Source organism: Pleurodeles waltl, chromosome 1_1 (genome assembly GCF_031143425.1).
Source record: "Pleurodeles waltl isolate 20211129_DDA chromosome 1_1, aPleWal1.hap1.20221129, whole genome shotgun sequence".
Taxonomy (NCBI): domain Eukaryota; kingdom Metazoa; phylum Chordata; class Amphibia; order Caudata; family Salamandridae; genus Pleurodeles; species Pleurodeles waltl.
In genome coordinates, this window is record NC_090436.1 from 103,059,581 (window position 1) to 103,084,589 (window position 25,009).

The following is a 25,009-nucleotide window of genomic DNA, read 5'->3' on the forward strand; positions in this document are numbered from 1 at the left end:
ACACCGCAGATTGACGCGCCCTGGAGACAGAGGCATGGGCCCGCTGGGTGGGAGCTGTGCTGGTGTTCCCAGAGGGGTTTGGGTCTGTAGTGGCCTGGGCCTGTGTGAGGGGAACCGACTGTCCAGAGGTCCCCGATGGTCCGGGCTGGTCATCGGTGTCCAGGTCGACAGAGCTGCTGTCATCGCTGACGGCCTCTTGGGTGGGGGGTGTGGATAATTCTGGCCCCTCCGCCGCGGTGTGTTGACGGTCGGGTCCTGCAGGGGTATAGAGGTATGGTTATAGTTTAAATGTGTCGCATATGGGTGTATCTGTGGGTTCTCGTGTCCCCAAGTGCTGGCATTCGTGTGTGGGGGCTTTGGTGAGGGTGGCTTGTGGGGGGGATGTGTATATGCATTGGGCATGCTTTGGTGATGGGTGTCCATGCTTAGTGGACGCATGCAGGCCTAGGTTTTGGGATGTGTGGGTTGTGATGGTGAGACATTGGCGGGGAATAGGTGTGCTGGGGGTGGGGGTGAGGATGGTGGTGGGGGTGAGGATGGTGGTGGGGGTGAGGGTGGGGGTGAGGATGGGGGTGGGGGTGAGGGTGGGGTTCGAGGATGGGGGTGAGGGTTGGGGTCTGATTTGGCATGCAGGTGGGGGGGAAGCAGTATTGAAGCTTCAACTTACCAGTATCCATTCCTCCGCCGACTCCTGCGAGGCCGTCAGGATGCAGGATGTTCAAGACTTCCTCCTCCCATGATGTGAATTGTGGGGGTTGAGGTGGGGGTCCTCCGCCAGTCTTCTGCACGGCGATGTTGTGCCCTGGATACCATGGAACGCACCTTCCCCCGTAGGTCGTTCCATCGCTTCCTGATGTCTTCCCGATTTCTGGGGTGCTGTCCCACTGCGTTCACCCTGTCGACAATCCTCTGCCATAGCTCCGTCCTCTGGGCAATGCTGGTGTATTGTATCTGTGTGCCGAACAGCTGGGGCTCTACCCGAACGATTTCCTCCACCATGACCCTGAGTTCTTCGTCTGTGAAGCGGGGTTGTCTTTGGGGTGCCATGGGGTGGTGTGTATGATGTGTGGGGTGGAGTATGTGTATTTAAGTGAGTTGAGTGTGGTGGTGTGTGTTGTTTTGTGTGTGGATAGTGTGTGGGTGATGGTGTTGAGTGGCTGTGGCTGTTATTTTTTGGATGCTGGTGTCTCGCTCTTGCCTTCTTTCCGAATTTTTAAGCGTAGGGGTTTGTGGGTGATGTGGGTGTGTGTTTTATATTGTATTGTGTGTGTGGGAGTGGTGTGTGTATGTGTATCAGGTGTGTGGGATTCAAATCGTCCAATGTGGCTGAGTTTTGTTCGTTTGTGTGTATTCTGACCGCGGCGGTGTGTCCCGCCAATGGAATACCGCGTTTGAATGACCGCCGCGTGGATTCGTGGGTCGTAATGGGATGGGCGTATTTCTGTTGGCGTGGCGGTGGAGGTTTGGTCACCTCCACCTTTCCGCCGACCGCTGGTCTGGCGGTCTGTTGTGGCGGTCGGATTTTCGGAGGTTTGCCTTCTGCGGGTCTCTAATGTTCACAGAAACATACACACTCTTACATGGGGATCCTTTATTGGAACATCAGCTGTTTTATTATTAAAAACAACTTTGCCCATGTACGTTAGAGGGAGATTCCAGCCAGATGACTATGACAGTATGCTGTTTGCTGAGTGCTTCGCTGCAGCCACTTATGTGGACTATATGCCTCTTGCTCAGGTATAAGGGATGATGTCTTCTTGGGGAACCTGAAGGACAGAATTAGAACTTAACATGTTGTGTTCTAACATAGCCTAGGTAGGAGCTATTCTTAACGATCTTAGTGACAATATGGTAGCTTTTTTTATGTTTCACTCTCCTTGTCACAATTTTAGTCCTGTCATGCTTCATCATCCTAGTTATTGTAATACATGCTTTATTATCTAAGATGCAGTTACTTCAATAAAACCTTATTGAACTATACTCTGCCTCTGATTGTCCTTGCTTATGTGAGACGAATGTAACTGAGAGAAACGGATGAGATCTGAATTACCATGATTTCCTTGAGGAGTCCATTGTGTCATGCGCTCGGTTGCCCAATCATCCCTGCTCTAGGGTGGAGATGAGGCACTGCTATTTAGCCAGAACAAAACCTGTATTAGGCCGACAGGAGTCACCTGTAGTGGGTTCAGACTCCTACAGTGCGGGTGATTTTGCCGCCCAAATCCACTAGTCTCATTAGGATAATGAAAACCTATGCAACAAAACTTCAAGGGTTAGTTTTGGTCTAAAAATATTCAGATGCCTTTCCACATTCACACTAAGCTGCCAACAAGGAAGCATAGGTATGGGGCTTGGACTGAGACATGTAGATTAACCAGATAGGTTAGCATTTTAGTGTTGTAGAATACAATGGAGGTAATTTCCTTTTTCCACTTGCTCTCCTTCCTGGTTGACTTGGATTTTAGAGGACACTTGTCAACAGAATTCCACACTTCATTACCACCATCAAATGGCCCCTGAGAACCTCCTTGGTAGCAACATTCTCTCTCTTTTGCTTTTCCCTATTGTGCCCTCATGTTCTACAGTGTATGACACCACAGTAGTATCAATCATGATGGTGCAGAGAGATTTGGATTTGCTCATTATTAAACCTATGCTTGAATATTGATATCATTGCCACAGGCACTGCTTTATAAACTATTGTGCCACTACATATGTACCCAGTTACTGTGGTTGTTTTCCACCCTCAGGGACATTCATAGCCAAATAACTCAAAAGTACTGATCTCTACGATAGAGACCTGACTGCCCATGCTCTTCTGAGAGATCACAGACTGCATCATGAGTGACATGTCACAAAACATTAATCCCTGTCGTCCTATAGTGCCCCATACGGTGAACACAAACTGAATAAGGCACCCTTGCATAGCTTTTAAAAATCACTTTATCTACCTCTTCTGCATGTGTCCTCATTGGGCAACCCAAGAAGATCACATTGGGCTAATTGACTCTATATGGTCATGCAGAGTGCTGCAAGTTGCTGTTGATAGAAATTGATAATGTGAGCTTTCATAAAACCATCACAATGTAGTTTACAGTTCACATAATTTGTCTTACATATCTTTATAAATGTACAACAATACCTGGATGACTCATCACATTAACAGAAGCCGAGTGCTATACCAATATGCATAGAATGCTCTTCAAAAAGATCAAACTTTGCATCAGGTCCATTGATTAATCAAACAATTTCACACATCCAGGTATGTACAATGCAAACAACCTCTTCTTCATTGAAATATACAGAAAATATCGACCAGCATATTGAAAGCATCACCTTCGCACCCAATGTTGTAATTTAGTAGCAATTAGATTAAGCATTGGCAGAAGACATCTTGTATTTAGCAACTATTGTGAACATTTCGCGGAATCCATTTATATTCATGGCAGACATTATCTCTGCCACATGCTGCCATGTGCTCGCCATGTGCTCTGTCCTACCTTCCTGTTAACTACTCTTGAAAATCTGTCTAGTGACAAGTTATATTTAGCATCTCCCCCTTTCGCACATGCCCAGTAAGATCTGCAGCTGTTAGTAATTAGTAACAGACAGTAATGTGTCTACTAGTCCTTGAAAACTGTTATCCCCTCCTACCTGTTGACTGTGCATTTCCATATGACCTTATATGTATATAAGTCTTGCTTCTATAATTGTACCACCTTCTTTTTAGCCCCTGCGTGGGTATAAAGGACCATGCTCTCTTAGTTCAGTGTGCTACTTCAAAAATTGCCAAAGGGTGCTGTTTGAACTGTAGTACCACCTCTTGAGGTTTAATAAACTTTGTCTTTTATTTTAGTTTCTGTGCCAACTTCTTCCTATATGGTCTGAGGACTTTGTGCAGAGAAGGGCGAACCCCTTGCACTAGTAGGCCTTGCTGAGGCTTACTTCGACACCACTACACATGAAAGTATTTCCCACTCTAGATATCTAATGCTATCAAAAACTGACTGCACTTCATCAAGAATAAATGTCCAGCACTTCTCTGCAACACAACTCCAGCAATCAAATTAATTCTAATTCATTATCAACAATGAGCAGTAACTAGTCTAAACCTGACTCAACAACATAAATTGTATTTTATTCAAAGTGCAACTCTCAACCATCAACAAGTCACTCTCATTTACCTTTACATTGACCTCACCCTCCAAAACGCATCAGAGTAAACACCTCTTTGGCTTGACATGAGGTGTGTCCATCAATGAAAGTGAAACTGTTCCTCTCAGTAACCTAACTGCTATTGAAATTATTTTCCATGGCCCATAAAACTATAGTCAGCCCGCATTCTGCAGCATGCCCCATGAAATGCCTGAATATTTTTGCCCACTGCACACCCTAATGGGTCTTCAGTGGCTTTCCTTGTCTGCTGAAACCACATTCAGGGAGAACTTCATCATCTAAAAGTTCTTCTGGTTGTCATGCAGAACTGTTTTACATAAAAGTGCACCACCTCTAATGGCTCTGTGCACACCTACAGCCTGGATACTATAAGACTGGACACGAAGAATGTCAATGGAGAAACATTATGCATACGGTCTTATTAAACTACACACCCTTTATCTGCTTTGCATCTCAGTATCTATTGAGGTCCCCCTATACTTCTTTAATGAAAAACCTGAAGGCAAACACGTTTAAAGAACACTAAATAATAAATCGAAGGTAAGCCTTAACTGTTCACCCTTGTTTCCCTCTGAAAGTCAAATCCTGAAAAAGAGATACTTGGCAGCTCAATAAACTAATAATAGGGTATGGAGTATGTGCTTCTATTGACAACAACCAAACATCACTGGAGGATTTGCTGATTGCAGTTATGTTCTCCATATTTCTGAGAACGTGGCTGACACCTTTATGTAATGATTTGGACTAATTAGAAATAGTATACCCATGGAATTTAAAATTGATGTAACTGTCCAGCAAGTGTTGGTAGTTAGCAGCTTCTACATGCAACCTGTTTCCTATAGAAATATTCCTTCCAAAGTCAAAAGTCTAAGTCATTAGGCACTGTACATAATGGAACTCTTAGATGTTCTGACTGCATTAAGAGGGGCTAAGGTGATGTGGACACTTTGGGCTTGATTTAGAGTTTAGCAGAGGGGTTTACTCCATCACAAATGTGACAGATATTGCGTCCGCCAAGTTACAATCCCATAATAACCCATCTGTCAAACTCTAAATGAGTCCCTTTGTTTCTTCCAGTAAAGTCTTAATTGTAAAAAAATATTTTTGTGTGGTACAGCTTCAAGTCGTTTGTTCTCATTCATATTTCAATACAGGGAGGTATGTGATACTATCTAAAGAACACCATGTAGCTTCATAAATGTCTGGATCCCACCCAAAAGCGTAATTGTACTTCTTTTCAACAAAACACTAGGGGCAAATTACCTAATGTAAAAACAAAGGCCCATATTTATGGGCTTTTGGCGCAGGGCAGCACAGCAAGTCACCTTGCTGTGCTGTCCTGTCTCAAAGGGAAAGGGCAGGAATGTGCTTCATTTAAGAAATACAGTCCATTCCTGGCCTTTCCCACTCCACTGGTGCCATTTTGGCAGCCTAGCGCCAACAGAGGCAGCCTTGCACCATGGTCCATGGCTGTCTGAGTAGTAGTCACAAAAACAAAATACACTGTTCCAAAAAGAAAAAGGAAATGTAGGACGACACAGGGCAACCCTCTTACTAAAAGCAAATGCCCTCATACATCCAATTGGATGTCATGCTTCATCATCTGGCATGCTCCTCGTCAGACCAGCGGTGCAATGTCTGACGGGCACCCCGAAAGGGGGCTCTTTGCCGGAGATCTTTTCCCAATATCTCTGTGCCATGGTAAGAGGTATAGAGGACAATGTCTACCTACAGGCACATTAAGGACAGGAGAACAAAAAAAGAATAATATTGGCTCAAAACCTAGCACATCGCCATAAATGTATTTGATCAAGGAACAGTCTTGCCCAAAGTTAAAATCAAAAGGAGAGTGAAACAGTTCGTTTTGGAACAGTGTATCTTGTTTTTGTGAGGATTATACACAGGAGGCTGTACACTGGACCATTAATCTCCCTGTCCCTTGTTTGGAGTACGTCTGAGTAGTAGCCAAGATTGTTTTTGGTCAAGAAAGAGATCCTTCCTGCAAAAAAATAATCCTGGGAGCTTCTTTGTCTTTCTATGTGCCATGCAGAATGCAGCACACATAGAAAGAGGAAAAAACAAGGAATTATAATAACATTTCTCCTAGTTGTGCCTACCTAGGGGGCATAAGGGTTTGGCTCATCCTCAGGTGTACAAGGTCTTGTAAATCTGGAGTTTGCGTCAAAATACATTAGTGATGCTTGGGAACACCCATCACAATGCCCATGGAACGCTTCCTTTATGCAGGGTAAAGTAACACAATGATTTGTGCTACCTTGCCTTACTCTTTGAGATCATTCAAAGACATGCAAAGGGGCTTTATGTGGCCTCTTAGATATGAGTTCAAGGTTTGCGCCACAGTTGCGTCAAAAAAGTGACGCAACAGTGGCACAAGGGGCTCATAAATATGCCCCACAGTTTACTGTGTTGCCTTCAGCCTTGAAAGACTTTTGATTACTCCATGGTGTCATCATGTGGGTTACGTTGTAAAATTAATTTGGCTTTCCTGCCGAAAACTGTATTACAAAATATGGGATTATATTGCCTGCAGTATGACTGCATCGAAGTTTCAAAGCACACATATTGGTAGAATAAAACCATGGCGGAACTTGTCCCAAACAGTAGTACAGGAAATGGCGATTTTCTGGCGATTTTTGTGATAATTGCCTCTCCCATGGGAGAAAACTCTAAAGGTTGTGTTAATACCGCGTCCCAGATTTACCTATAGCCACAGTAGAAATGGCACTCTGAGACTCAGAATGAAGACCATACATAGTCCAGACGAGATCAGCACCTTGTTCATGCAGTTCCAGTGTAGAAAACAAGAAAGTAAGGTGTGGGCGTTTTAAAGAACATTAGAAAGCATCATTAACTGATGTGAACTTAATAAAGAATACTGTACACAACATATAATTTTGTTAGTACCACTACGATTTAAAACTGTAAATCCGCCAGTCGTTCCCAATACTATGCACAATGGCTAAGCAAAAACAAGAGAATTGAAAACTATTATGTGACATTTCGAGACACATTGTTGCAGGACAATTGCATAAACACGGAAGGATATTTGAAAAGAGGACGCCGGAAAAGTATTTCACAAATGAACGGAGGCCGCGGGTTGCCCTTCAGCCGTGTTTGAGTCTTTATTCCTGCTAGCAGGGCCCATGACTACAGCAGTCCTGTAAATTCTTAGTAAGCCATGCCGCAGGTGCTAAGGCTTATGATTCAAATTCAAATTAATGTTGTAACTTTAAATGTGACCGACACGAATAAGCCCCGAGCTACTTCAAATGATTTCATATTCCACCCCACTATTTGATGCGCGTGTGAATTGTCGCTTTCTTTACTCATTACCACTTAAGAAAGAAGATCTGACAACTAGAGAGCCATTCTCTGGGCTATGTTGTTTTCCATTAGCAACAGAAAAGAATCTCTTTGTATGACACAAAGCTGACTTTCAAGTACACCACTGAGTTCTGAGCTGCAAGGCTGATTAACTTGCTTTGAGTATTGTGTTCAGAGCCTGAGCTTTATGTTGGTGAAAATATAATTATCATTATAGGAAAGGTAAATATATGTTTCCTTTTCCATCCAGCCGGCAATGGTATTATTTTGTTCAGCACTGCATGCATGTAATATTTTATTCATTTGTGCATCAACTTCCTATTGCCTTTGCGTAGGCGTCTACACACTGTGACAAGACATAGAAGTTCACTTCACACACAAACACTGATGTAGATGAACTGAAGTCGCTCAGAGGTACTCATAAAACTTGTGCTTTTACTCGCACCATATCTATCTATCTATCTATCTATCTATCTATCTATCTATCTATCTATCTATCTATCTATCTATCTATCTATCTATCCATCCATCTATCTATCCATCCATCTATCTATCTACCTACCTATTATATTACTCTGGAGCCGCTAGCACCAGTGTGTTTATAGTTAGGTCAGACTTTCCATAGCTAAGACATGTTTTTTTTTTAAAATAACTGGTGCAGTTTGATGGAATTGTACACAATTGTTTCAGAAAATAAAAGTTAATTAATTTTGGAGCTTTCATGGCAAGTTCCAAGGAAGGCCAAGAACAAGGTGAGGTCATTTTTAGGGGAGAAACTGCAAAGCACGATGCATTGGCCATGAGGATGATAAAGACAACAAGAATTTTTTTTTTTATGTTAATCAGGATGGCTGACACATCCAGGTGATTTTTTTACAGACACCTGCACCATCTGTACAATCACCTGTACAAATGCAGTGCTGTTTGAATCAGCTGCACCACCATCTGCACCACCTGCACCAGCCACTCCAGCAGTGCCACCTGCAGCACATGCAGCACCTCCACAACTACCTAGAACATGCTAACAGAGTTAAAGGCTCACTGCACCGACACTGCATAGGCAGATTAGTAGAAAAAACAAATGTAATAGGGGGCATACTGTATTTATAATGCCGGAGCGCCACCTTGCGCCACATTAATGTCATTATTTTTCACATTAATGTGGCCCAACGAAGCCAAAATCCTCCGCCATGTTTACAGGGTGGTGCAATGCATGCATTGCGCCACCCTTTAACCCTTTGCGTTACATTATGCCTGCGCCAAGCATAATGTATACAAAGGGGGTGTTTCCCCGTTGGGATTTTATACCTATTTTATACCTTACCTTACCAAGGAAGCTTCTAAAGTGATAATAGTAGCAACAGTGGCCAAAACTCCATATTAAAGCCTAAGGGCCTGATTTATAATTTTTAAGCACTGCATTTGCGTCATTTTTGATGCAAAAGCAATGCAAATTACGAAATATAATTGAACTTTGTAAGTTTGTGCAAATTTTGCATAAAAAATTACGCAAATGCGACGCTAAAAAAGTATACATTTGAGAACTGATTATTTTTTAGTTGACCTTCTCTTTAACAAAGTCTTGTCTCTACATCTATCAAAACCATATGTACCTCTGATCATGCAGCTGTTACTTTCTTTCTCACAATCACTCCTTCCCGACCAAAATCTACCTTATGACAATTAAACACCGAAATCTAGCCCATGAGATCAAACTTTTCTTACAAATTAATTCTGGATCAGCCTCCTCTCCAGTTACTCTTTGGGATGCCCAGAAATGCACGATCCAAGGGTATATTATTTAAACATATGGCATGGAGAAATAAAGAGATCATGAACTCTGATGAATCCCTTTCTAAAAAGATTAAAAGCCAGGAACACTTTTTAGGAAATTTAGGATTGCATTAACTCTGGAAATGCTAGAAGAGTTGAAATATGAATATAATACATTTATAAGTTTGTCTGGCAGTTCACATGATAAAAAGTAAAACATTTCTTTATGATAACAGAGCCGGTAAATCTCTAGCAGCCTAAAATACAAAAGGAATAGCTCCATTATTACTAGTATTAGAAATCTTGTGGGCAATCGCAAAATGAATTCCAATGACATACTTAGGACATGTTGGAGGTAATCCGACCGTCGAATTAAAAGTCACACACTGAAGACCACCAGAAAACAGCAAAAAATCTGACACCGCCAGGACACAGGAAGGTGCGTAAGAGGCGGTTCCACCAGCACTGGCAGTCTAACACAAATCCACCCACCAGATTACGAGTCACAAATCAGCACAGCAGTTCTTCCATGGAAGAAAACCATTGGTGTGTGAACCGCCGTGCTCAGAACTCACTACATCGTACAGTTGGAAAACCCCACACCAGACACACCTACTTACTGGACTATATAACACACCCCCACATAACCCACAATCCTTTGCAACTAAAACCACATATAAAGGTACTGAGAGCAGGCAAATACAAAAATATAGCACCTTTAGTCCATAGGCACACACACACATCTCACTCAGCACACACCAAAAAAGTGCCCTTCCAACACAATACACAAATAACGAGCACACACAAACACCACAAACATCCATCACTCACAACGCATCACCCACAACCCCTTCAATCACCCAACACTGCATCCTTACACACACAACACCTGTGACTGTCAACACAACCACTACCATGTCCCCACAAAAGCACCCGCAACTACCATGTCACACAAATGTTGTATCCTGCATACTTTCCTACCACCCAAATACTCCCCAATTCATTATATGTCTCACTACACCTCCTGCCTTTTCACCCAATGCCCCTCTCCTGCATGCCACACCTCCACCCAGCCTAACTGCCCAAACATCCCTTGCCAAAGGAACGAATAGCATTGGCTAATACTATCACTATGACTCCCACAATAGACTAGCCCTTCTACGTGAAAACCTGGAATGTGCACTGCATCACATCACATTTCTTGCATGTATGACTAATCTAAGACCTATACCAAATAGATGGTATAAATGAGGACCACCACCTGGCAATCATAGCTATGCCATGACACACCACAATGGCAAACAAGGCTAAACACAGCTATAGTTCTGTGTCAGATTCAAATGGCCACTAATCCGGATCCACAACCCTGAAATTGACTCATCAAGGCATGGAGTGTAAGATGGCAGACTCCATGCACATGCACAACATGCACAGACAGGACATTCAGCCTTGCATACTCACATACTTTCCTCTCACTGGGACACCATGCTGTAATGTCCAACCATTTCGTGTCACATCTAACAAGTCTGACTAGTCACTAGGTAACAGTGCTGAACAGTCATGTGAATTATCAGACAGTACCTGAACCCATCCACAGAGCTATATGTACCAAACCTGAATGCCACCACCCAACATGGAATAAGGTACCCATGTCACAGACTACTACCTACCACCAATGGTAAGTTGTGCAGCATCTGTCATTTTATGCCACTGTATGCATCTGACAAAGAGATAACCAAACATACTTTCTAAATTGAACTCTGTCTGTCACTCCATCCACAGGTGCATCTGCCAGTGCCACCATGGAGATGGTACCAGAGACAGACATCCCTCCTCAGGATGAAGGCCCCAGTGAGGACAACATGCATGGATGTCTGGACACTGATGACCTACCTGGCCCATTTAGGACACCTGGTCAGTCTACGACGCCCTGCCTCACCCTGCCCACATTAATCCCCCCCAACCCTGTGGCATTAACATCACAGCCAACCTTTCATCCCCTAACCTGTATCCCAAGGACTGTTCAAACTATTGTGTGTCCCATATAGCAGGGACCTGAGTCGACCCCTCACACCATAGACAATGAAGGTCCTGCTGACACTGGGAGTGGGCACACCATACCAGGGGCATAGGCACTTGGGGGAAGGGGTCATGGGAGGGAAGCTATGGGCCAGAGGATGTGGTCCCCAAGGAACTCCACTGACCAGGAAACTATCTCCCAAGTCCTGGGAGAATGGCAACAATCCTGGCACAGGATGGGCCAGATCATCATCATGTTGGGGCAAAACCAAAGACTGCAGAGGGAATACCACCAGGAGATTATGCAGTGGTGGCAGGCCCACAATGCCACCATGGCCTCCATTGCAGGGGTGCCGAGGGACCTCAACACCACCCTGCGTGCTTCCTCCACACACCATCAGGCCCCCTCTACTAGCAACCTAACATCTGAGCCAACGATGTCAGCAGCAGCTAATGGAATTGAGGCCCTGCCAGGGGAACCACAGGCCTCAGAAACCCCTCGCTCTGTAGCTGAAGAACCCCCCACAAATGTGGAAGTGCACCCAGACATCCAGCTGGAGCAGATGCCAAGACTAAACCCACTGCCAGAACATGAACCTCTCCTGATGTGTCTCCATTGTGTGCCACTGACACACCCTGTTGACAGTTCAGAGATATTACTACATTTTCCAATGGCACCTGGACACTGGACCTGTGCAACACACTGTAGAAGCACCTACTGTGATGGTTCCATCTACCATGACCACACGCACCACCTGTTGGACAATTTATGTACCTTTGTTTTTCCTTTCAGTATCAGGACATACACACCTATCACAATGGAACACAGCTACTGTATATGTGTCTTTAATTAACATCAACGGATATCATGTTTGCCAAATGTGGTCTAGTAATGCCCCCCTACATCGAATACGTAGTGTATTGGACAGCAGAGGGAGGCACCCTCAGCAGAAGACACAGTACAACACATATGTCTCATGATAGATGTTAGAGAGGTAGAAATCCTAGTGCACACAAGGGTGTAGTCAGTATTCCAACCTGCAAAAAGACTATGATAGAGTGTACCATCAGGATGGAAGGCATGGTGCCACACAAACTACACATGCAGTGCATAGATGTCTTGTGCACTCTACTATACCTCCTAAGCAGGGGCCCCCAGATATTACCTAAACATCAACAGTCACAGAATATTCCCACAAATTACTTTACCTGCCAACTGTCATATTCAACCAAATCTTCTGTAAACATTTAGCAATGGCTAATGACTATGCCTCAAGCCATAGGTAGCAGAGGCACTGAGTAAGATAGCACAGTCAGTAGATGGAATGACATGACAACAGGAGATGGAGCAAACATAGCTCAATACTGGTCTGCCTATAACAGATGTGAAAGTAGGAAACTGCAGTGAGTAAACGTGTTAGAACTGAAACACTTTTACTGTGCACCTCAGATTCTATCAGTCAACTTCCACAACTCTCACATTGGGATAGGAACGACATTACACCCTGACTGATAAATACACTCAGGAGGACCATTGTAACCAATGATTATAGACATACAAGACTGGAAAACCCCACTCAACATATCTGTATGTCACTGGAAGTACTGATTGATGAGCTCAGTCATAGAGTCAGTTGCACCTTCTTCTTCTGGCTCCTCATCACTTGCCATTTCTGGATTACCAGCCACTGGTCCAGCTGCCTTAGCCTCATCAGTTAGCAATGGTGTCTGACATCTCAGTGCTAGATTGTGGAGCATGCACCAGGCCACTATTATCTGGCATACCTTTCTGGCCAAGTATAGGAGGGCACCTCCAGATAGGTCAAGTCACCTGAATCTGGCCTTCAGGAGGCCAAATGTTCACTCAGTTACATGCCTCACCCTCTGTGGTCCTCATTGAAACAGAGTTCCCCTTCCGTGGCAGGGTACCTCAATGGTTTCAACAGCCAAAAAAGGTTAGGATAGCCAGAGTCACCTGTATGCACAAATGTAGGACCAGTGAAATAACAGATACAGGGCAGACAGTGATGACAGGTGCCATAACAGTGAAACACCTGATTGTGCATACATACCAAGGAACCAAGCTTTCTCCTTGGTTCCTTGGTATGTAGTCATGCCATCATGTGTGGGACATTGCTGTTCCTCAAAATGTAGGAGTCATGCACAGATCCAGGAAACTTGGCTGTGACTTGTGAGATGTACTGGTCTGCCAGACCCAGCACTTGAACATTTATGGAGTGGTAGTTCTTCATGTTCCTATATACCTGTTCATTGGCACTGGGATGGACCAGGGCTATATGGGTGCCATCAATGGCCCCTAACACATGAGCAATGTGTCCCATATAATAACAGTCTGCCTTCACATGGGCCAAGTCCACACATTGGGGGAACCTGATGTAGCTGTCCAGGTGTTTTAACAATGCACACAGTACATCCTTCATCACCAGACTGAACATGGGCTGAGACATTCCTGCAGGTAAGCCCACTGCATTCTGAAAAGAGCCTGTGGCACGAAAGTGTAGCACTGACAAGACTTGTGTTGTGGGAGGGATGCTATAGGGATTGTGTATGGCTATTTCACAGCCATTTTTCACATGGCTGGCAACAGATCTTGCTCCAATTGTGTACATAGATCCATGATGGTCTGACGATTCAGATGATAGGTATGGATTACATGCCTGTCCTCTGTGTTTGAAAGCACAACTAGTGGATGGTACACTGGTGGGTGTCTCATTCTCCTCATGGCAGGATATCTAGGTTGAGAGGAGAGAATGTACAATGAGTAAAGCAGTAGACACATGTAAGCAGCACATGTTAAAACAGCACACACCTTACACTGTATTGGATGCAGAACACTGCTGGCATATACTACTACGGTCATGTTGAAGCACTTTGGGCAACATCCTTGCTGCAAATTGCCATACATGTACTTTGTATAGGACAAATGGTGCATGTGTAACGCACCTTATGTGACAGACCAAGCTGTCCCGCACTGATCAAATTATACATTATGGAAACTACCTAATTATTGCCATGTCCTATGTGCCTCCGAGTATCTGAACTTGGCCATCATCATATATACTGCCACATCATGTCATTGTGTCAATATTGTCACAAATGTCAGCACTACCATGATGGCACATCATAGGCTTACCCCACCATTTGGGCGATTATGCGCACCTATTTTGGGACATCCATGGTTTATTTTTGCACAAAATGGCAGCTGCCTGTCCTGCTGAAGTGGACAGTTTGAAGTGAGCTAAGTCTGCCGGTGGATGTCGTTATGGCAGTCGCAACCACAGTGCTACCTGTCATTGGTTAACATTGCTGCCTATGGAGGACTGGCACCAATGGCAATGACTGGCAGCCGAGATGGTCCTGTACATGGTGGCCGTGACTGCCATTTTCTGCAGCCTTGCTCACTTGACTCCTGTTGCTAACAAGACCTCCCCGACCTGAGCTGCTGTGCAGTGTCTCTGGGAGCCTTCATGCCATGTCCTGCAGGTGATAGGGCCCCAGCCTTCACATTGGAAGAGCTGAAGAAGCTTGTGGATGAGGTCCTACCCATGTATGAACAGCTATATGAGGCACCAGAGGAGCAGGAGAGTCCAATGCTATAGTCATGTATACAAGGGTTGCAGGTGACTTTGAATCGTGCAAGAGTACCAGTGAGGGAGTATATGCATGCAGAGGGCATATAGTGAAGGTGTGTGAGCAGAGAGGATGGGTATGTGTGGGCACTTGCTGTGACAGATGTGTTTTGTCCACTCCTGTTGGTATGGTCCCTGTGTACATGGCTTACTCCTTCTGTTTGTGTCATCCATGCAATTGAACGCCCATCAGAAGAAAGGGATCTGGCATGCCATCGCCAAGCAAGTGTGGATCCTAGGGGTCCATGCTGGCGAAGCACCCATTGTTACAAGCGGTGGGAGGACCTGAGATGCTGGGCCCGGAAGACCACAGAGGCCCAGCAGGGGATGTCCTCCCAACAAGGGAGGGATACCCATTGGACCCTGGCCTGCTAATGGCCTGCATAGGCACATGTGTGACTCTATCCTGCCTTTTCTATGGATGTGAGCTTGTGTTTCACCCTACCCATTATGTATGACCTGGTCAATCCATCAGCATTTGAGCATTAGTGGCTCTAAGGTGTCCGTCCACTCTCATCTGTATTGCTCACCTGTATTTGCAGTGCTGGGAGGCCTTCGGGTAGCCATGCGCTTTATAAATCTGCATAATATAACATAACATTTGCAACTGGGTGACTCTCTTTTTTTGCACAGGGACTATAGACATGTAGTACTGGTACTGGTATCGAGTCCATGTGAGGCAGCCATTACATTTCTACCACAAATATGGCCTGTGTAGGTCTTCAGTTATGGCTTGGTAATTGTAGCCCCATTGTCTGTTTATCTTATATCTATGGGGTATGTGAAGGTTGCTACAGTAGGAGAAATTGATTACAGTGTTGAATTGGTAAGATTGGAATCTTCATGCATTTTAATGTGCTAGACCCGTGGGGATAGTACCTTGAACTCAATGGGATTGTACTAGAGGTGGTAAGTGCTTAGACAGATCTTGCCTTAGGAAAAATATAATGTGAGTGCCACATTTTTTGGTGCAGCCTGCATCATGTCTCACTGGTTACTTGGGGGCACGTCTGATGGAGTAGGACAATGACTGATACCCTTGGCCTAGATGAATTGGGTGATTTGGACAGGACTAGATTTTGTATGACTTATTAGATGTTGTTGCAAATTTTTAATTGATTCTTCTTTTCTGTAGCTGCCCTATTTAGTACCAGGATCTGTTGTCAGTGCTATGTGTGGGAAAGTACCATCTTTCGTGGCATATTACCCACATTTTACCTGTATGTCAGTATGTTTTTGCCTCTCTCACTGGGTTCCTGCTGGTCAGGATCCTGGTGCTCATAGTTTATAGCCTTATGTGTGTATGTGTATAGTGCTTAACTGTGTCACTGAGGCTCTGCTAATTAGAACCTCAGTGCTTATGCTCTCTCTGCTTTTCAATTTGTCACTATAGGCTAGTGACTTAATTTACCAATTTCAGTTGGCACACTGGACCCCCCTTATCAGTCCCTAGTACATAGTACCTAGATACCCAGAGCACTGGGTTCCAGGAGATCCTTATGGGCTGCAGCATTTCTTTTGCCACCCATAGGGAGCTCAGATAAACCCTTTCACAGGACTGCCACTGCAGTCTGCGTGAAATAGTGCACACACTATTTCACAGCCATTTTCACAGCACTTAAGTAACTTATAAGTCACCTACATGTCTAACCTTCACTTGCTGAAGGTTAGGTGCAAAGTTACTACATCTGAGGGCACCCTTACACTAGCAAAGGTGCCCCCAAATAGATCAGGGCCAATTTCTGGGACTTTGTGAGTGCGGAGACGCCATTACACACGTGCACTACATATAGGTCAATACCTATATGTAGCTTCACAATGGTAACTCCGATAATGGCAGTGTAAGGTGTCGAAGATCATGGAATTGCCCCCGTTCCAAATCTGGTATTGGGGAGCCAATTCCACGCATCCTGGAGGCACCACCATGGACCCCAGTACTGCCAAATCAGCTCTCTGAGGCTTGCAATGCAGCTACAGCTGCTGCCACCTCACAGACAGGGTTCTGCCCTCCTGGGGTCTGAGCAGCTCAGTCCCAGGAAGGCAGAACAAAGCATTTCCTTTGGGAAGAGGGTGTTACACCCTCTCCCTTCGGAATTAGGTGTAGCAGGCTGGGGAGGGGTAGCCTCCCCCAGCCTCTGGAAATGCTTTGAAGGGCACAGATGGTACCCTCCTTGCATAAGCCAGTCTACACCAGTTCAGGGACCCCTAGCCCCTGCTCTGGTGCGAAACTGGACATAGGAAAGGGGAGTGACCACTCCCCTGTCCATCGCCACCCTAGGGGCGATGCCCAGAGCTCCTCCAGTGTGTCCCAGACTTCAGCCATCTTGCTTTGCAAGGTGGGGGGGCCCTTTGGAGGCCTCTGAGTGGCCAGTGCCACCAGGTGACGTCAAAGACCCCTACTGATAGGTCCTTACCTTATAAGGTAGCTAATCCCACTCTCAGGCTATTTAGGGTCTCTCCTGTGGGTTCTCTTCAGATTTTACTGGCAAGTTTCCAGCAGGAATCATCTGCAACTACTACTTCATCCTCTGACCTTGGATCAACCACAGACTGCTCCAGGAACTGCTGTAACAGCAACAAAGTATCCAGAAAGGCTACTTTTCCTCTGCAACTTCAGCTCCAGCCAGCAACTGCAACAGTGTGAACGCTCTGGGGACTCCCTGTCTTCACCCTGCACCAGAAGGACTGAAGTAATCTCCAGTGAAGTGACAGAGTCACTTCCCTGCTCACGAAGGCACCTTCTAAGTCGATGACCGGTTCGCTTAGACTCCTATCCTGGCAACGAGTGTGCTCCTTGGAACACAGAGGGTGGACCCCATCGACACAGACTGTCCTGATGTCCTGCTGTCCCAATTTGCAGGAGGTAAGATCTGGCCTTCCCCAAGAATGACAGTACCCTGTGCACCACGTCTTCTTCAACCGTGAGGCCTCTGTGCACTCTATACACTCTATACAAAATTCCTTCGTGCATAGCTTGGCCCCGGCCATCAGCACTCTATCCTGGGCTGCTTAACTCACTGAGTTGTTCTCCGGTGGCGTGGGACCTCCCTTAGTAGTTCTGCACCAACTGCATTTTGCACCTCCTTTGTCCCCGTGTCCTGGGTCTCCCGTGTGTGCTATCTGGTGTTCTGAAGGCTCTCTAAAGTGCTGAGAGCCCCCTCTTCCTCCTCACACAGAGTTGAGGCTCCCAGGTTCCTCCTGGGTCCAGATAACACCATTTTGACACAAAACGTGACTTTGCAGGAACCGAGGCTTGTTGGAGAATTCCAGCACCAAAACCCACCTGCATCCATCTTCTCTTCGTGGGACATCTAGTGATCATGCAAGAACCCAATGACATCTTCCTTGGGTGCAATTCTGAGGTCTTCGTCCAACGGGGGGCTCTTCTTTTGCACGCTCTTCTGGGTTGGCAGGGGCTCCTGTCCTTCCTGGAACTTTTTTTGACTTCTAGGCTTGGTCTCCTTCCTTTGCAGGTCTTTAGGTCCAGGAATCCACCATTTGTTGTTTGCAGCCTTGCTTGGTTCTTGCAATAACTCTAATCACGACTTGTAGTGTGTCCTAAGGAAACTTGCAGTACTTTACTCCTGCTTTTCTGGGCTCTGCGGTGGGGTAATTTACTTACCTTTACTGTATTTTTACTCTCCCAGCGATTCTCTACACACTACACTTGTCTAGGGGGGAATTTGTGATTCGCATTCCACTTTCTTAGTAAATGGTTTGTGTTGACCCTAGATCTATTTTCTCCCATTGCATTCTATAGTATTTTCTATTGTTTGCACTATCCTGTGTCTAATTACTTACCTTATTTTGGTGTCTAGTGTATGTATAGTGTATAATACTTACCTCCAGAAGGAGTATTGCCTCTAAGATATTTTTGGCCTTGTGTCACCCTAATAAACTACATTTATTTTTGGTAACACTGAGTATTGTCTTAACTTGTGTGTAAGTACTGTCTAACTATAAGTGGTATAGCACGAGCTTTGCATGTCTCCTAGTTCTGCCTAAGCAGCTCTGCTATAGCTACCTCTATCAGTCTAAGCTGCTAGAACACTACTACATTTCACTAATAAGGTAAAACTGGACCTGGTGTACAGTGTATGTATCCAAGTACCCACTACAAACTAGGCCAGCCTCCTACACTATGGCAGTTGTGTTGGTCCATCTGTGCATAATGCTTACATGTTTTTTCCATCTGACATATGTGCTGTCTTGACTTAGGCACAGGTTCTCCTATGTCAGCAATGGTGTGAGCGATAGTGGTGTTATCATGTTGTGAAGTCCAATTACTGAAACTGCATTTCTGGTGGAATGGTATGTGGGCCATGATGCCATATGGGTGTTCCGGAAGTACATCCGTTGTGACACTACACTCAGTGATTGAGTATGGATGTGTAATGTGTGCTATGTGGGTCATTGTAGTTACACTTAGTAGTAAGATTAGTAGTAGTATATATGTGTTTGGTGTCTGCCGGTCTTCCTCTGTGATTGGGTCAAACTTTTCACATGCCTGTGGCCTGGACTTGTATACTACATATCAGTTGCCACCTGTATGGGTGTCCAACTTGTAGTGGCTACATCAGTTTTCTATGCAGAGTGTTAGGTCAGCCATGTTATGTGACAGGCAGGTGCTGTGTGGTGTGTGATTGAAGTAGTCTTCACTATCATGGAACTTTACAAATATAAGGTGTTGTAACTGTACAGGCCTGATGTATTTTGTTCAGTCACCTGCACTTTCAATAGGTGATAGGAGTATGGAGAGGTGTGATGAGGATTCAGGTCATGTGTACTTCAGCCAGGGCCTGATGTACATGCAAATATAACTTTGCTGGTGATAACAGGGATGACTCCAGTCATGTTAACTTATTTGGATTTGGATGAGGGTGTGAGGGTTGCCATACAAGGGTGGGTAGCAGTGACATATTGTGACATGATGTAGAATATGTGTATTGGCACCAGAGATAGGCTAGCCAGTAGATGTATACCTACAGATATGCATGTCTAAATGTGTATATATGAGGTATATGTTAACCCTCTCTCTCCCTCCCTCCCCCTCTATCTCTATTTGTGTGCATCAGCATCGGCAGGTGAAGGAGACGGTGTACAGGCGAGTGGGGATGCTGCAAGTTCCCGGCACCTGGAGTGCTGCTACCAGCAACAGCAAGGGACCCAGTGGCATGAAGGTCAAGGGGAGTGCCACATTACTACATTTACATTACATTTACATCTTCAGCATCATCTTTGAAATCCTCCTCCAGTGGACACTCCCTGGTGGTGGTGGACCCTTATGGGACCACTCCAGCACCATCTTTGTCTGCCACCCCCTTTCCAGCACCTCCCTCCCTGGAGCTCCCCACCCAGTTGTCAGCCCTACTGCCCTCAGTGAAGAGGCTATTGACCTCCTGAGGTCAATCTCTGTGGGTCAGTTGACCATTGTGAATGCCGTCCAGTGACTGGCAGCTTAAATCCAGTAGAGCATTGTGTTCCTGGAGGGCATTCACGGTGCACTGGCTGGCCTACAGTAATCCTTTCAGGTACTGGCCTCCACACTGACGGCAGCAAGTCACCCTTTGTCTTCTGCCCTCCCTCCACCTATCTCTTCCCAATCCCAATCCCCTCTTCCCAATCCCAGCCAAAGCACACAGACCAAGCCAAAGCATGCACCCACCTCAACATCCAAAGCTACTGCTGACAAATACAAGCACCACTACCATGCACACAAACAACACCCACCTGCAGACACACCAACATTCACTACCTGCACAGACTCTCCCACTACCCACACCTTCACAGATACTACATCAGACACACCTGTCGACACCACACCAAAATTCACCTATCCAGCCACTACACCTATCTTACGCACAGTCAGCACAATAGCAGACCTGCAGAAATCCATCCCAGTCACCACATCCGCAGACACCACAACCACCAACACACTCACATGCAGCACATCATTCATACCTACAGACACACACCCCAGAAGACAGTCACCGATCCAGCAGCATATCCCAGCACCTCCTCCCCCTCCTCCCCCCTCCTCCCAAGACACATAAACACCCACACTCACCCAACCAACAGACACCCAGCACCCACAAGTATTCTTCACACAAACATGCACCCAATACATCGACCAAGACACCTCCTACAACCACTCCTTCTTCCTCCACTCCCAAACCCTTTTGCCATGAAGGTCCATGACTGTCCCCATGTGTCTAAAGGAGTGTTTCTCTTGGAGTTTCCCTCTTCCCTACTCATCTCCCACCCTGTGTTACCCCCAAATGGTCTGTGTCCCTCCCCAAGTCCAGCCCTTCCACCTCCAAGTCCTCTCCTGGCCCTCGGCTAGTACTCATGGCCCTCTCCCTGCCAAGAAGCCAACCCCTCCCAAGTGTTCCCAGTCCTCCCCTAAAGCTCACCCTAAGCCCCCCTCCCAAGCACAAGTCCAATGGCCCCCTCCCAAACCCAAGCCCAAACTCCCCTCCACCCTCCCTAATCCCTGAGGTGCCTGACTGTCCCCTTGGTGCCCCTACACTGTGGATGTCATATAGCAGTCAGGAGTCATATAGGGGCACACCGAAGTACCATTTGTGCATTGTGCACTTGGCGAAATGGACTGGTCTATAACCTTATATATTGTATATAGTCATTTATTTATTGGTATATTTATATTTTTAATATATGTGGGCCAACCAGTTGTTGGTTCGATGGTCACATATTTGTCCTGCCTTTCATTCCACATGGCTGTGTTGGTCTTGCTTGCTTTGATTTGTGTGTGTATGTTGGTTGTGGTAGCTGTTGTATCTGGGCAGCATGTGTCGGTATGGGCCTAGCATTTGTCCCGCTGTGATGGCTGTGGATTGTGTGTAGGAAATGTTTGTGTTTGTAACATGCATGTATGTTGCTATTGTGTGTATTGTTTGTGTTCATATGTGTATCGCTAGTATTGTTTTCACTTGTGTGGTTGTAGTGTGTGCGTGCCTGTGTGTGGTGATGGGTAGCGTTGTGTGATGTGTTAGCGTGGTATGATATATGCTTTGTTGTATGGGTGTGTGATTGTGTGTATTGGTTGTCAGGTATTGTTACATGTTGGTGTATGTATGTAGTATCAGGTGATGGTGTGTATTGTGTGTGCTTGCCGAAGTGTTTATGGTGTTGTGGTTATGGTGTAGTTGTGTTTATCGGTGGTGTTGTGTATTGTTGTGTTCGACTGTCCCAGTGCTATGGGTTAGTGTGTGTATTGTACGTGTATGTTGGGTGTGGTGTGTGCAGTATGTGTGTGGTGTGTTTGTGTGTGTGTGTGTGTGTGTGTGAGTGTACATATGGGTGTGTGGTTACATGTGTGTGTCGCCCTCGCCACCCGTCACGGATATGTATGTTGTTTGTGTGTGGGTACTTTGGGTTTTCCCTAAAGTGTCAGGTAGATGTATGTACTCACAGTTGTTGTTGTCGTTGCTGGTTCCGGAGTCACTGTGGAAGCAGGAGCAGTGGGAGGACATATAGTTTAGGTTCCATGGTGGTTCTAGTTAGGTATGTGTTCCAGAAGGTGGGTGTCTCCTTTATATAGTTGGTTTCTGCCATGGCTTCCGTGGTGGTGCAACCACGTTGGAAACCTTCGCAGTGTGAAACCTCGTAATCTGTCCTGCAGGAAAAGGCTCTCCACCGGCCTGAAATTGGCTGCCGCTGTCCATGGCAGCCTGACCACACTGGCGGTACCGGTGGAGATTTGGCTGTCTTTTGTTGGGAAGACCACAATGGTCATAATTTGGCAGTCTTCTCTGCTGGCCTGTTGGCAGCATGACCACCGCTGCCATCATGGTGATCCTGAGACTGTCAAACTCATAATGACCCCCTTAATGTCTTTCAAAACATCTAAGAAAAGTTATGTATACCCTCCTTTCAAGTCTCCAAAGAGTTGTGACTTTAGTTCCTAAATTTAATATCTCAAACTCACATCTCACATTGTGGAAGACTAGCAGGCTAGACACAAATAAAAATGACATGAGAAGAGATATTCTCAATGTCATTCGGTTGATCCCCTCAGGGAAGGCTCCTGACTTCTTTTATAAGTTTTCCCTCGAATCAACTCAAAAAATATTTTGCCTCCTCAGGTGATGTATCTGGGGCTACTGCTGAATAGTCCACCACTGTGGTTATACCTAAGGGAGGTAAAGACCACTTTGACCCAATATCTCTTCTCAATATGGAGGCCAAAATGTATGCAAAAACATTGGCCACCAGATTGGAAAAGGATATCACTAAAATGATCCATTTGTCTCAAGCATGGTTTATAAATGGCAGATTATCCAGCAATGATATCCAACCCTTTTGCCATATCATTGCAAGAGCTGCCCTCTCTGATTCCCCATCAGCAGCAATTGTCCTAGATGCTGAAAAAACATTTGGGGCCAGATGTTCAAAACTTTTTGCACGTTGCAAACGAATTTCGCTGTTTGCGACGTGCAAAAAGCACATCGCGATGCCCAATCCCCGTTTTGCGAGTTAGTAACCTGGTTACCGACCCACAAAACGGGATTGCGAGTCACAATTAGGAAGGGGTGTTCCCCTTCTTAATTGCGAGTCACAGCGCAATGCTGTATTTTTTTGTACTGTACTGTACTGTGCTGGTGGTAACCCATTCGCAAAAGGGAAGGGGTCCCCATGGGACAATTTCCCATTTGTGAATGGCATGAAAAAAAAAAATTCAGAGCAGGCAGTGGACCACTGCCTGCTCTGAAAAAATGAAATGAAAAAGTTTCATTTTTTAGTTTGTAATGAATCTCGGGCTGCATTACAAAAAAAAAAAAAAACTGCTTAATTTAACAGCAGTCACAGACATGGTGGTCTGCTGTCTTCAGCAGGCCACCATCCCTGTGAGTGCCGCCACTCGCAAGGGGGTCGCAAATTGCGATTCACTTCAATAACATTAATGAGGTGGGCCTTTGTGACCCCCTTGCGGGTCGCAGATGATGTCAGGGCACCATCCTACATTCTGGATTGCGACTCGCAATCCAGATTTTTACTACATCTGGCCCTTGATGAGATAACCTGGCCTTACATGGAGGCATCATTGGATTGGTGCGGTTTGGGTGAGACCTTTATAAAGATGGCTATTTCACCATATGCTAAACCAACCGTTTGATTCAGAATTAATGGCTTTCTCTCAACCAATTTTTCCCTAAATCAAAATACCCGCCAAGGATGTCTGCTATCCCCTCTACTGTATCTATTCAATCCACTTATTCACCTCCTAAGTAATTTCAGTTATATCAAAGGTTTTTCATTCTGAGGTAGTTGTTTCAAAACACCAGATTATTCAGATGACATAATGATTTTTTCTAAAGACTTAGAAACTGCATTCCCTATGATTACATATATCATTAACAGTTATTTAGCCTTCTCAGGATATTCACTAATCAAGGATACAATTGAAGTACTTCACCCATAACCCACTTTGCCCCTCAGCAGTTGTTATTAACAAATCTCACCATTGGCAAACTCGCTATATCAAATACCTAGGGATTTGGGGGCATATTTAAGAAAAGTGGTATTGCACACAGTGCAGTTCCACTTTTCTTGCGCCCCTTAGTGCCCCCTAACACCACCATGAGTGCACCATATATAAAATATGGTGCACTATGGCAGGAGTTAGGGGACAAGCGTCTGAATTTTTTACTCTAGTCCTGCGCTTTCCATGATTAGCGTCAACAATTCTGATGCTAATCTTGCAAAGCTCACAAAGGCCCATGGAGGCCTCCTTTTATTGCCTACTAGAAGTTTTGGGAAAAATGCCATGTTGGAATCTCTTAGATTTCCTTGTGCCGTGTGCCAATTTTTTGGTCACCTTAATGGGGGAATGCCCCCCTTTGCATACAATATGCACAGGCATAATGTAAGGGTTACAAGGTGGCGCAATGCACTTTGTAAATATGGTGCAGTGTTTCTGGCCTTCTAACACCACACCAGCATAAAAAATGACGCTAATGTGGTTCTGAAATGTCGCTAGGGGCTCTTAAATATGCCTCTTGGTTTAATAATAACCTCTCTGAATC